We start from the raw sequence: 16,270 nt of genomic DNA on the forward strand, positions 1-16,270 counted from the left end.
CTCAGCCTTACCCTAACCATCATCCTAACACTTACCCTCACCCTAAACCTAACCCTAACCCTAACCCTCACACTGTCATGAACACTAACGCTTGCCCTAACCCTCACCCTAACCCTAACACTCACCATCTCCCTCACCCTCACCCTCAGCCTAACTGTAACCCTAACCCTAATCCTAACCCTAACCCTCACCCTCACCCTCACCCTAACAGTAACCCTAACCCAAACCCTCACCCTAACCCTAACACTCACCCTAACCCTAACTCTCACCCTCACCCTCACCCTAATGCTTACCCTCATCCTAACCCTAACTAAAATCCTCACACTAACATTAACCCTAACCCTAACCCTAACCCGAAACCAAACGCTAACCGTCAACCTCACCCTCACCCTCATCCTCAGCCTAACCCTAACTCTAACAGTAATGATAACCCTAACGCTCACACTCACCCTCACCCTAACGCTAACCCTAACAATAAACCTAACCTTAACTCTAACCCTCACACTCACCCTCACCCTCACCCTAACCCTAACCCTAACAATAACCCTAACCCTAACCCTAACCCTAACTCTAACCTTCACCCTAACCCTAACCCTAACGCTCACCCTAACCCTCACCCTAACCTTCATCCTAAACCTAACCTTAACACTCACCCTCACCCTATCACTCACGCTAACCCTAAACCTAACCCTAAACCTAACCCTCACCCTAACCCTCACCCTAACCCCAACCCTAACCCTATCTCTCATACTAACCCTAACCCTAACACTCACCCAAACCTTAAATCTAACCCTAACGCTAACCCTAACCCTATCCCTCAGCCTTACCCTCACCCTAACACTCACGCTTTCCCTAACCCTCACTCTCACCTTAACCCTCACCCTAACCCTCACCCTAAACCTTACAATCATCCTAACCCTACCTAAAACCCTAACCCTCACACTTAACCCAACCCTCACTCTAACCCTAACCCTAGCACTTACCCTAACCCTAACCCTAACCCTAACCCTCAACCTAACCCAAACCCTAACCCTAACACTTACCCTAACCCTCACCCTAACCCTAAGCCTAACACTATCCCTCACCCTAACCCTAACCCTAACCCTCACTCTCACCCTAAACCTCACCCTAACACTCACCCTAACCCTTACCCTAACACTAACCCTCACCCTCACCCTAACCCTAACCCTAACCCTCACCCTCAATCAAGTCCTCACCTAAACCTAATCCTAATCTTAAACCTAACTCTAAACCAAACCCTCACCCTAACCCTAACCCTAAGCCTCACCCTAAACCTCACCCACACCCTAACACTCAGCTTAACCCTAACCCTCAATCTAACCCTCACAATCACCCTAACCCTCACCCTAACTCTTACTCACACCCTAACCCTCACCCTAACGATTACTCTCACCCTCACCCTAACCCTCACACTAACTCTCACCCTAACGCTACTCCTCACTCTAAACCTCATCCTAACCATAACCCCAAACCTAACCCTCACCCTAACGCTGACCCTCACCCTCACCCTAAACCTAACCCTCATCCTCACCATCAGCCTCACCCTCAGGCTAACCCTCACCCTCGCCATAATCGTAACCTTAACCCTAACCCTCACCCTCAGCCTAACTCTAGCTCTAATGGTAACCCTAAACCTAACCCTCACCCTCACCCTAACACTAAACATAACCCTATCCCCAACCCTCACCCTCACCTTAACCTTAACACTAACCCTAACTCTCACCCTAACCCTAACCCTCACCCTCACCCTAAACCTAACCCTCACCCTCACCCTACCCATAACACTATCCCTAATCCTAACCCTCACCCTAACACTAACGCTAACCCTAACCCTCAGCCTCAGCCTCACCCTCACCCTAACCCTTACACTCACCATAAACCTAACCCTAACCCTCAACCTAACCCTCACCCTAAACCTAAACCTACCCCTAACACTCACCCACACCCTAATTAAACTCACCCTCACTGTCACCCGCACCCTCACTCTAAACTTCAACCTCATGCTAAACATCAACTTAACCCTAAACCTAAACCTAACTCTGACCCTAACCCTCACCCTAACCCTCACCCTAACACTCACGTTAACGATAACCCTCAATCTCAACCTAACCCTCACCCTAAACCTAAACCTAACCCTAACCCTCACCCTAACCATAACCCTAACTCTCACACTAACCCAACACGAACCCTAACCCTAACCCTCACACTCACACTCATCCTTACCCTCAGCGTAACCGTTACCCTAAGACTCATCCTAACCCTAACTCTCACCGTCACCCTAAACTTCACCCTAAACCTAAACCTAACCCTCACCCTAACCGTAACCCTCATCCAAACCCTCACTCTCACCCTAATCCTCACCCTAACCCTAACCCTAACCCTTACCTAACTGAAACCCTCACCCTCAATCTCACCCTAACCCTCACCATAGCCCTCACTCTAAGTCTAACTCTAACCCTAACCCTACTCCTAATCCCCACCATCCCCCTCACACTCAGCCTAACCCTGATCATAACCCTAATCCTAACCCTAACCCTCACCCTCACCCTCACCATCACCTTAAGTTAAGCATAACCCTGACATTCACCCTCACCCTCACCCTAAACCTAACCCTAATAATAAAACTAACCCTAACCTTGACCCTAACCCTGACCCTAACCCTAAGGCTAACCCTAAACCTAACCCTCACCCTAATCCTAACACTAACAATCACTCTCACCCTCACCCTCACACTAAGCCTAACACTAACCCTAACCCTAACCCTAAACCTAACCCTCACCCTCAAACTCACCCCAACCCTAACCCTAACCCAAACCCTCACCCTAACCCTCACCCTAACACTCAAGTTAACCCTAACCCTCACTCTCACCCTAACCCTCACCCTAACACTAATCCTAACCCTAACCCTCACCCTAACCCTTACTCTCACACTAACCCAACCCTAACCCTCACCCTAACCCTAACCCTAAATCTCACCCTAACCTCACACCCTAACCCTTACCCTCACTTTAACCCTAACCATAACCCTAACCCTAACTCTCACCCTAACTATAAACCTAACCCTCACACTAACTCTAACCCTAACCCTAACCGTCACCCTCACCCTCAAGCTCACCCTAAACCTAACTCTATCCCTAACCCTCACCCTAAACCTAACTCTCTCCCTAATCCTCACCCTAAACCTAACCCTCTCCCTAAGCCTAACCCTCACCATCACCCTCTCCCTAAAACTAATCCTCACCTTCACCCTCACCCTCACCCTAACCCTCACCCTAACCCTAACCCTCACCCTAACCCTCAACCTTACCCTAACCCTAACCCGAACCCTCACCCTAAACCTCACCCTAACCATCACCCTTACCCTAAACCTAACCCTCATCCTAACCCTAACCCTAACCCTCACCCTAACCCTCACCCTCAACCTAACCCCCAGCCTAAACCTAACCCTCAATCTAACCCTCACAATCACCCTAACCCTCAACCCTAACCCTTACCCACCCTCTAAACTTCACCCTACCCATTACCCTCACCCTCACCCTAACACTTACCCTAACCCCTCAACCTAACCCTAACCTACCCCTTACTCTAAACCTCATCCTAAGCGTAACCCCAACCTTAACCCTCACCCTAACCCTAACTTTCATCCTCATCCTCACCCTCAGCCTCAACCTCAGCCTGACCCTCACCCTCGCCCTAATCCTCACCCTCACCCTAAACCTCATCCTGATCCTCATCCTAACCCTAACCCTAACCCTAACCCTTACCTAACCGAAACCCTCACCCTCACCCTCACCGTCACAGTAGCACTTACTCTATGCCTAACTCTAACCCTAATCCTAATCCTAACCCCCACCATCACCCTCACCCTCAACCTAACCCTGACCCTAACCCTAATACTAACACTAACCCTCACCATCACCTTAAGCAAAACCCTAAACCTCAACCTCAACGTCACCCTCATCCTAACCCTAACCCTAACAATAAACCTAACCCTAACCCTCACGATCACCCTAACCCTAACTGAAACCTAACCCTAAGCCTAACCCTCACCCTAACACTCACGCTAACCCTAATCCTGACTCTCACCCCAAACCTAACCCTAACCCTTACCGTCACACTAACTGTAACCCTAACCCTAACCCTCACACTAAACCTAACCCACACCATAACCCTAAATCTACCCCTCACACTACCCCTCACCCTAACCCTCACTCTAACCCTCACCATAACCCTAATCCTAACCATCACCCTATCCCTAAACCTAACCTTCACCGTCACACTAGCCCTCACACTAAATCTAATACTAACCCTAACCCTCACCCTAACCCTAACCCTCACCCTCACAATAACCCTCACACTAAACCTAACCCTCACCCTAACCCTAAACATAACCCTCACCCTAACCCTAACCCTTACCCTAACCCTAACCCAAACCGTAACCCTCACCCTAACCCTAACATTAACCCTAACCCACACCCTCACCCTAACCCTCACCCTAAACCTTAATCTCACCCTCACCCTAACCCTCAAACTAACCCTAATCGTCACCCTAACCCTCACCCTCACCCTCAACCTCACCCTCAGCCTAACTCTAACCCAAACCCTAACCCAAATGCTAACCCTAAATCTCATCCTCACCCTAAACCTCACGGAAACCCTTACCTTCACCCTCCTCCTAACCCTCAACCTCACCCAAACCCTCACCCTAACCCTCACCCTAACACTCACACTAAACCTAACTCTCACCCTAACCCTAATCATACCCCTCACCCTAAGCCTCACTTTAGCCCTCACCCTAATCCTAATACTAACCCTAAACCTCACCCTAACCCTAACCCTCATCCTCACCCTAACCCTCATCCTCACCCTCACCCTAACACTAACCCTAACTCTAACACTCACCCTAAACCTATCCTTCACCCTAACCCTAACCCTAATACTAACCCTCACCCACACCCTAAACCTAACCCTAACCCTAAGGCTCACCCTAACCCTAACCCTTACCCTAATGGTAACTCTAAACCTCACCCTCACCCTAACCCTCATTCTAAACCTTACCCTCACCCTAACCATAACCTTAACCCTAACCCTCAAACTAAACCTAACCCTCATCCTGTCCCTAATCCTAACCCTCAGCCTAAAGCTCACCCTAACCCTAACCCTAATCCTCACTCTATCCCGAAATCTAATCCTAACCCTCACACTCACCTTAGCCCTCACCCTAACCGTAACCCTAACCCTCACCCTCACCCTAGACCAAATGGTATCCCTAACCCTCATCCTCACCCTAAACCTCACCCAAACCCTTACCTTCACCCTAAACCTAACCCTAACACTCATCCTAACCCTTACTCTCACCCTAACCTCAAACTAACCCTCACACTAAACCTAACCCTAACCCTCACCCTAACCCTTAACCTAAGCCTAAGCCTAAGCCTAACCCTAGCCCTAACCCTAACCCTCACCCACAACCTAACCCTAACCCTCACCCTTATCCTCAACCTCACTCTCAACCTCAGCCTCACCCTAAGCCTAAACATAATCCTAACCCTAACCCTAAACCTAACCCTCACCCTCACCCTCACCCTAAACCTAACCCTATCCCTAACCCTCACCCTAATCCTAACCCTCACCCTCACCCTCACCCTAACCCTAATCCTCACTCTCACCCTCACCCTAACCCAACCCTCACCCTAACCTTAAACCTAACACTAACCCTAATCCTCACCCTAAACCTAACCCTCACCCTCAAACTAACCCTAACCCTCACACTAACCCTAACCCTAACACGATCCCTAACCATAACATTCAGCCTAACCCTCAACCTAACACTCACGCTAACCCTAACCCTCAACTTCACCCTCTCCCTCACCATAACCCTTACACTCACCCTAAACCTAACCCTAACAATCACCCTAACTCTCACCCTAATCCTCACCCTAACTCTTACCCTCACACTAACCCTCACCCTAACCCTAACACTCACACTCACCCTAACCCTCACACTCACCCTAATACTCACGCTAACCCTAACCATAACCCTGACCCTAACCCTCACACTAACACTCATGTTAATCCTAACCCTCACTCTCACCCTAACCCTCACCCTAACACTAACCCTAACCCTAACCCTTACCCTCACCCTAACCCTAACGCTTACACTCACACTAACCCAACCCTAACCCTCACCCTAACCCTAAACCTAAATCTGACCCTACTCCTCACCCAAAACCTTACCCTCACCCTAACCCTAACCGTAACCCTAACCCAAACCCTCACCCTAACTCTAACCGTAACCCTCACACTAACTCTAACTCTAACCCTAACCGTCACCCTCACCCTCACCCTCACCCTCAGCCTAATCCTAATCCTAACCCTAATCCTAACCCTAAACCTCACCTTCAACTTCACCCTAACCCTCACCCTCACCCTCACCCTAAACCTAACCCTATCCCTAACCCTCACATTAAACCTAACCCTCACCCTAACCCTAACCCTTACCCTCAACTTAACCCTAATCCTAATCCTCACCCTCACCCTAACACTAACACTCACCCTAACCCTCACCCTCACCCTCACCCTAACCCTCAACCTCACCCTATCCCTAACCCTAAGCCTAACCCTAACCCTCACCCTAAACCTCACCCAAACCATCACCCTAAACCTAAACCTAACCCTCACCCTAACCCTGACCTAAACCTCACCCTAAACCTCACCCTAACCTTAACCCTCACCCTAACGCTGACCCTCACCCTCAGCCTCACCCTAACCCTTATCCTCACCCTCAGCCTCACCCTCAGCCTAATCTTCACCCTTGCCCTAATCCTAACCCTAACCCTCATCCTCACCCTCACCCAAACTCTAACTCTAACCCTAAAAATAATCTTAACCCTCACACTCACAATAAACCTCACCCTATCCCTCACCCTAACACTATCCCTCACCCTCACCCTACCCCTAACACTAACCCTAACCCTAACCCTCACCCTAACACTCACACTAACCCTAACCCTCAAACTCAAGCTCACCCTCACCCTAACCCTTACACTAACCCTAACCCTAACTCAAACCCTCACCCTAACCCTCACTCTAACCCTCACCATAACCCTAACCCTAACCCTCACCCTAAACCTAAAGCTAACCCTAACACTCACCCACACCCTAACACTTAACCTCACCCGCACCCTCACCCTAAACTTCACCCTCACCCTAAACCTTACCCTAAACCTTACGCTCATCGTAACCCTAACCCTAACCCTAACACTCACAATAACCCTAAGCCTAACCCTAACCTTCAACCAAAACCTCACCCTAACACTAACCTTAACTCTAACCCTCACCCTCACCCACAAACTAACTGTCACTCTCACACGAACCCTCACCATCACTCTAGCCCTCACCCTCACACTAAACATCACCCTAACCCTAACCTTCATCCTAAACCTAAACCTAACCCTCACCCTAAACCTAACCCTCACCCTATCCCTCACCCTCAGCCTAATCCTCACCCTAAACCTAACCCTAACCCTTTCCTAACCGAAACCCTCACCCTCACCCTCACCCTTACCCTAACCCTCACCCCCACCCTAGCCCTCACTCTAAGCCTAACTCTAACCCAAACCCTAATCCTAACCCCCACCATCACCCTCACCCTCAGCCTAACCCTGACCCTAACCCTAATCCTAACCCTAACCATCACACTCACCATCACCCTAACCCTAACCCTAACCCTCACCCTCACCCTAACCCTAACCCTAACCCTAACCCTAACAATAATGCTAACCCTAACCGTAACCCTGCCCCTAACCCTAACCCTAACCCTCACACTCACCCTCACCCTAACTCTAACCCTAACACTAACCCTCACCCTCACCCTAACCCTAACCCTAACCCTCACCCTAACACTCACCCTCACCCTAAGCCTAACCCTAACACTAACCCTCACCCTCACCCTCACCCATACTCTCAGCCTAACCCTAATCCTAACCCTCAACGTCACCGTCAACCTCAGGTTAACCCTAACCCTAACCCTAACCCTAATCCTAAAACTAACCCTCAACCTCACACTCACCCTAAACCTAACCCTAACCCTAACCCTCACCCTCACCCTAAACCTAACCCTAACCCACACTCTAACCCTCACCTAACCCTACCCTTAACCCTAACCCTGACCGTCACCCTCACCCATACTCTCAGCCTAACCCTAACCCTCACACTAACCCTAACCCTAACCCTAACCTAACCCTCAGCCTCACCCATACCCTCAGCCTAACCCTAACCCTAACCCTAACCCCAACGTAACCCTCACCCTCACCCTAACCCTAACCCTAACCCTAACCCTAACCCTCACCCTCACCCTAACCCTTAGCCTTACCCCCACCCTCACCCGCACCCATACCCTGAGCCTAACCCTAACACTAACCCTAATCCTCACCCTGATTTTCAAATTCACCCTTACACTAAATCTAAACCTAACCCTAACCCTCACCCTCACCCTCAACTTCACCCACACCCTAACCCTCAGCCTCACCCAAAACCTCACCCTCTCCCTAACCCTCACCCTCACTCTAAACATCACCATAAACCTAACACTCACCCTAACCCTAACCCTAACCCTACCAGTCACCCTAACCTTCCCCCTCACCCTAACCCTAATCCTTACCTAACCTTAACCCTCAACCTCAACCTCACCCTAACCCTCACCCTTACCCTAGCCCTCACCCTCAGTCTAACCCTAACCCTAACCATCACCCTCACCCTCAACCCCACCCTCAGTCTAAGGCAAACCCTAACCCTAATCCTAACCCTAACCCTCACCCTCACCATAACCCTAACCCTCACCCTAACCCTAATCTGAACCCTAAATCTCCCCCTCACCTTAACCCTAAACTTTACCCTAACCCTAACCTAAACCTCACCCTCACCCTCACCCTCACCCTCAGCTTAACCTTAAAACTAACCCTAACCAAAATCCTACACTAACCCTCACCCTGACCCTCAACCTAAAACGAAACCTAACCCTAACCCTCACCCTCACCCTCACCCTAAATCTAAACCTAACCCTAAATCTAAACCTAACCCTCACCCTAACCCTAACCCTAAACCTCACACTCACCCTCACCCATACCCTCAGCCTAACCCCAACCATAACCCTAACCCTCATCCTCACCCTTACACTCACCCTAACACTCACACGAACCCTAACCCTAACCCTAACCCTCACCCTCTCCGATACCTTCAGCCTAACACTAATCCTAACCCTCACCGTCACCCTCAACCTCAGCTTAACCCTAACCCTAACACTAATCCTAAAATTAACCCTCACCCTCACCCTCACCCTAAACCTAACCCTAACTCTAAACCTCACCCTCACCCTAAATCTAAGCCTAACCCTAACCGTAACCCTAAACCTAATCCTAACCCTCACCCTAACACTCACCCTAACACTCACTCTCACCTTAACCCTCAGCCTTACCCTCACCCTAACCCTACCCCTGATTCTAACCCTCATCTAACCCTAACCCTAAACCTCACCCTCACCCATACCCTCAGCTTAACCCTAAACCTAACCCTAACCCTAACCCTAACACTCACCCTCACCCTCAGCCTAATTATAACAATAACCCTAACCCTAAACCTAACTTTCACCCTCACCCTAACCCTAACTCTAACCCTAACCCTCACCCTAACCCAACCATAAACCTCACCCTCACCAGTGCCCATATGCTCAACCTAACCCTAACACTAACAATAATCCTAACCCTGATCCTCACACTCACCCTTACCCTAAATCTAACCCTGACCCTAACCCTCACCCTCAGCCTCACCCTCACCTTCATCCACACCCTAACCCTCAGGATCACCGGAAACCTCACCCTCCCCCTAACCCTCAACCTCATACTAAACATCACCCTAACCCTAACACTCACCCTAACCCTAACCCTAACCCTAAGCCTCAATTTAACCCTCAACCTCACCCTAATCCTCACACTAACCCTAATCCTTACCTAAACTTAACCCTCACCCTCAACCTCACCCTAACCCTCACCCTCACACTAGCCCTCACCCTAACCCTAACCCTAATCCTAACCCTCACCCTCACCCTCACCCTCAAACTCACTCTCAGCCTAAGCCTAACACTAAACTTAATCCTAATCCTAACACTCACCCTCACCCTAACCCTAACCCTAACAATAAACCTCACCCTCAACCTCACCCTAACACTAACCCTAAACCTAACCCTCACCCTAACCCTATCCCTCACCCTAACCCTAATTCTCACCCTCACCCTGACCCTAATCCTAACCCTAACCACAAACCTAACCCTCAATCTCACCCTAACACTCAACCTAAACCTTACCCTAACCCTAAACCTAACCCTCATCCTAAACCTAACATTAACCCTAAATCTAACCCTCACCCTAAACCTAACCCTAACCCTCACCCTCACCCTAACCCTTACCCTCACCCTAACCCTTACCCTCACCCTAACCCTAACCCTAACCCTAAACATGACCCTAACACTCACACTAAACCTAAACCTGACCCTAATCCTAAACCTGCCCCTGATCCTAACCCGAACCCTAACCCTAAACCGAACACTAACCCTCAACCTCACCCTAAACCTCACCCTCGCCCTAAACCGCATCCTCACCCTAACACTAACCCTAACGTAATGCTCACCCGAACCCTCACCCTAACCCTAACCTGAGCCCTAAAACTCACCCTCACCCTAACCCTCACCCTCACCGTAAACCTAACCCTAAACCTAGCCGTCACCCTCACCCCCAGCTTATCCCAAACCCTAACCCTAATTCTAACACTAACCATCACCCTCACCGGATCCCTACACCTAAACCTAATCCTAACCATCACCCTCACCCTCACCCTAAACCTAACCCTAACAATAATCCTAACCCTAACCCTAACCCTCCCCCTAACCCTCACCTTCACCCACACCCTAACCCTCAGGCTCACCTGAAACCTCAGCCTCTCCCTAACCGTCAAACTCACTCTAAACATCACCCTAACCTAACACTCACCCTAACCCAAACTCTAACCCTAAACCTCACCCTAACCCTCACCCTTACCCTAACCCTCACCCTAACCCTAATCCTGACCTAAACATAACCCTCAACCTCAACATCACCCTAAACCTCACCCTCACCCTAGCTCTCACCCTAACCCTAACCCTAACCCTAACCATCACCCTCACCCTCAACCTCACCCTCAGCCTAAGCCTAACCCTAACCCTAATCCTAACCCTAATCTTCACCCTCACCCTAACCCTAACCCTCATCCTAACCCTATCCCTAAACCTAACCATAACACTCACCCTCACCCTCTCCCTCAGCTTAACCCTAACCCTAACCCCAAACCTCACCCTAACCCTAACCCTAACCCTCACCTTCACCCTCACCCATAACTTCAGCCTAACCCTAATCCTAACCCTCACTCTCACCCTCAACCTCAGCTTAACCTTAACACTAACCCTAATGCTAAAACTAACGTTCACCCTCACCCTCACCCTAAACCTAACCCTAACCCTAACCCTCATTCTCATCCTCACCCTAAACCTAATCATAACTCTAACCCTAAACCTAACCCTCACCTAACCCTAACCCTAACCCTAACCCTGACCATCACCCTCACCCATAATCTCAGCCGACCCCTAACACTAACCCTAACCCTAACCCGAACCTAACCCTCAACCTAACCCCAACCCTAACCCTCACCCTCACCCTCACCCATACCATCAGCCTAATCCTAACACTAACCCTAACCCCAAACCTAATCCTCACCCTCACTGTAACCGTAACCCTAACCCTAACCCTAACCCTCACCCTAACACTCACCCTACCACTCACATTAACTCTAACCCTCATTCTCACACTAAACCTCACCCTTACCCTCACCCTAACCCTAAAGGTCACCCTAACACTAACCCTAACCCTCACCCTCACCCTCACCCATACCCTCAACCTAATCCTAACCCTAATCCTAACCCTAATCCTAACCCTAACCCTCACCCTCTCCCTAAACCTCACCCTCACCCTAAACATCACACTAACCCTAACACTCCCCATAACCCTAACCCTAACCCTCACCTCAACCCTCATTCTCACCCTAACCCTAACCCTAGCCCTCACACTAAACCTAACACTAACCCGTCCCCTCACCCTAAACGTCACCATCAGCCTTAGCCTAATCTTAACCCTAATTTTAACCCTAATCCTCACCCTCACCCTCACCCTAACCCTAACGCTAACCCTAAGCCTCATCTTCAACCTCACCCTAAAACTAACCGTAACCCTCACCATTATCCTAAACCTCACCCTAACCCTAACCCTAACCCTCACTGTAAACCTAATCCTCACCCTAACCCTAACCCTAACCAGAATTCTAACACCAACACACACCCTGACCCTCACCCTAACCCTAAACATAACCCTAATCCTAACCCTAAACATCACGCTCACCCTAACCCTAACCCTCACCCTAACACTCACCCTAACACTCACGCTACCAAAACCCCTCACCCTAAACCTTACCCTCACCCTAACCCTAAACCTGAAGCTAAACCTAACCCTAACCCTCACACTAAACCTAACCCTCACCCTAATCCTAACCCTATCCCTCACCCTAAACCTCACCTTAACCCTCACACTAAATCTAACCCTCACGCTAACACTAACCCTCACCCTAACACTAAACCTCACCCTCACCCTCACCTTCACCCTCACCCTAACACTAACCTTAAACTTAACCCTCACCCTAACCCTAACACTCACCCTAACCCTCACCCTCACCCTAACCCTCACCTTTACTCTAACCCTAACCCTAAACCTCACCCTCACCCTCACCCTCATATTCAGCTTAACCCTAATCCTAACCCTAACCCTAATCCTACACTAACACTCACCCTGATCCTCACCCTAAACCTAACCCTAACCCTAAATCTAACCCTATCCCTAACCCTAAGCCTAAACCTAACCCTCACCCTAAGCCTAAACCTAACCCTCACCCTAAGCCTAAACCTATCCCTCACCTTCACCCTCACCATACCCTCAGCCTAATCCTAACACTAACCCTCACCCTCACCCTAACCCTAACCCTAAACCACACCCTCACCCATACCCTCAGCCCTACCCTAACCCCAACCCTAGCCCTCACCCTCACCGTAACCGTAACCGTAACCCTAAACCTAACCCTCACCCTAAAACTCACCCTTCCACTCACACTAAACCTAACCCTCACTCTCACACTAACCCTCACCCTTACCCTCACCCTAACCCTAACCCTAGCCTTACCCTAACCCTAATCCTAACCCTAACCCTCACCCTCTCGCTAAAACTCACCCTCCCTCTAAACATCACCCTAACACTAACACTCACCCTAACCCTAACCCTAACCCTCCCACTAACCCTCACCCTCACCCAAACATTAAGCCTAGCCCTCACCCTCACCCTAACCCTAACACTACCCCTCACCCTCACCCTCAACGTCACCATCAGCCTAAGCCTAAACTTAACCCTAATCCTAACCCTAACCCTCACCCTCACCCTAAAACTAACCCTAACCCTGAGCCTCATCCTCAACCTCACCCTCACCCTCACCCTCACCATAATATTAACCCTAACCCTAACCCTCACCCTCACCCTCACCCTCAATGTCACCATCAGCCTAAACCTCACTGTAAACATAACCCTTACCCTAACCCTAATCCTAACCAGAATCCTAACCCCAACACTCACTCTCACCCTCACCTTAACGCTAAACGTAACCCGAATCCAAACCCTAAAATCATGCTCACCTTAACCCTAACCCTAACACTCACCCTAACACTCAAGCTACCACTAACCCTCACCCTAACCCTTACTCTCACCAGAACCTTAACCCTGAAGCTAAACCTAACCCTAAGCCTCACACTAAACCTAAACCTCACCCTAATCCTAACCCAACCCCTCACTGTAAGCCTCACCCTAACCCTAACCCTAACATTCACACTAAACCTAACACTTACCCTAACCCTAACCCTCACTCTAACACTAAACCTCACCCTCACCCTCAATTTCACCCTCACCCTAACACTAACCCTAAACCTAACCCTCACCTTAACCCTCACCCTAACCCTAACCCTCACCCGAAACGTCAACCTCAACCTAAGCCACACCTTTACTCTAACCCTAACCCTAAACCTCAGCCTCACCCTCACCCTCACCCTCAGCTTAACCTTAACCCTAACCCTAACCCTAATCCTACACTAACCCTCACCATGACTCTCACCCTAAAGCTAACCCTAACCCTAAACCTCACCCTCATCCTCACCCTAAATCTAACCCTCACCCTAACCCAAACCCTAAACCTAACCCTAACTCTAACCCGAACCCTAACCCTCACCCTCATCCTCAACCATACCCTCAGCCTAATCCTAAACCTAACCCTCACCCTCACCCTAACCCTAACCCTAACGCTAACCCTCACCCTAACACTCACCCTAACACTCACATGAACCCTAAGCCTCACTCTCACCCTAACCCTCAACCTTACCCTCAACCTCACCCTAACGCTCACCCTAACCCTAACACTAAGCCTCACTCTCACCCTAACCCTCACCCGTACCCTCACCCTCAGCCTAACCCTCACCCTAACCCTAACCCGAAACTTCACCCTCACTCATACCCTCAGCATTACCCTAAACCTAGCTCTAACAATAACCCTCACTCTCACCCTCACCCTCACTCTCAGCCTAACCCTAACAATAACCCTAATCCTAACCCTAAATTTCACCCTCACCCTAACCCTAATCCTAACCCTAATCCTCACACTAACCCAACCATAAACCTCATCCTCACCCTAACCCTCACCCTCACCCTAACCCTTGCCCTAACACTAACCCTAATCCTACCCTCACCCTCACCCTCACCCTTACACTAAATCTAACCCTAACCCTAACCCTAACCCTCACCCTCACCCACACCCTAACACAGCCTAGCCTGAAACCACACCGTCTCCCTAACCCTCAACCTCACTCTAAACATCACCCTAACACTAACACTCACCCTAACAATAACCCTAACCCTAACCCTAACCTTCAACCTAACCCTACCCATAACCCTCACCCTGACCCTCACCCTCACCCATACTCTCAGCCTAACCCTAAACCTCATACTAACCCTAACCATAACCCTAACCCTAACCCTAACCCTCACCTAACCCTAACCCTAAGCCTAACCCTAAACCTAATCTCACCCTATCCCTAACCCTAACCCTCACACTCACCCTCACCCATACCCTCAGCCTAACCCAAACTCTAACCCTAAACCTAACCCTCCCCCTCACCCTAACCCTAACCCTAAACCTAACCCTAATCCTCACACTAACTCTCACCCTAACACTCATACTAACCCTAACCCTCACTCTTACCTTAATCGTCACCCTTACCCTCACCCTAACCTTAACCCTCACCCTCACCCTCACCCTAGCTCTCACCCTTACCCTAATCCTAACACTAAAACTAACCCTAACCCTCACCCTAACCCTAAACCTAACCCTCACCCTAAACCTCATCCTCACCCTAACAATAACCTTAACCCTAACCCTCAACCTAACACTCACTCTAAACCTAACCCTAACCCTAACCATAACCCTCATCTATAGCCTATCCCTCACCCTAACCCTAACCCTAAACCTAACCCTAAACCTCACCCCCACCCTCACCCTCACGGTAACACTTACCATAACCTTAACCCTTACCCTAACCCTAACCCTCACCCTACCCCTCACCCTCACCCTCACCCTCACTCTCACCCTCACCCTAATCCTAATCCTAACCCTAAACCTAACACTCACCCTAACCCTCACCCTTACCCTTACCCTAATCCTAACCCTAACCCTAACCCTCACACTAACTCTAACCCTCAACCTAACCCTAAACCTGACCCGAATCCTAACCCTAACCCTCACCCTCACCTTCACCCTCAGCCTAACCCTAACCCTAACCCTAATCCTAATCCTAACACTCATCCTCACCCTCACACTAAACCTAACCCTAAACCTAAACCTCAACCTCGCCCTATCCCTAAACCTAACCCTAACACTAACAATAACCCTAACCGTAACCCTCACCCTAACCCAAAACCTAACCATAACCCTCACCCTCACCCTCACCGTAAGCCTAAACCTCACCCTAACCCTAAGCCTAACCAGAATCCTAACGCCAACCCTCACTCTCAGCCTCACCCTCAGC

Source organism: Dipodomys merriami, unplaced genomic scaffold (genome assembly GCF_024711535.1).
Source record: "Dipodomys merriami isolate MVZ:Mamm:240054 unplaced genomic scaffold, mDipMer1.0.p SCAF_7, whole genome shotgun sequence".
Taxonomy (NCBI): Eukaryota; Metazoa; Chordata; class Mammalia; order Rodentia; family Heteromyidae; genus Dipodomys; species Dipodomys merriami.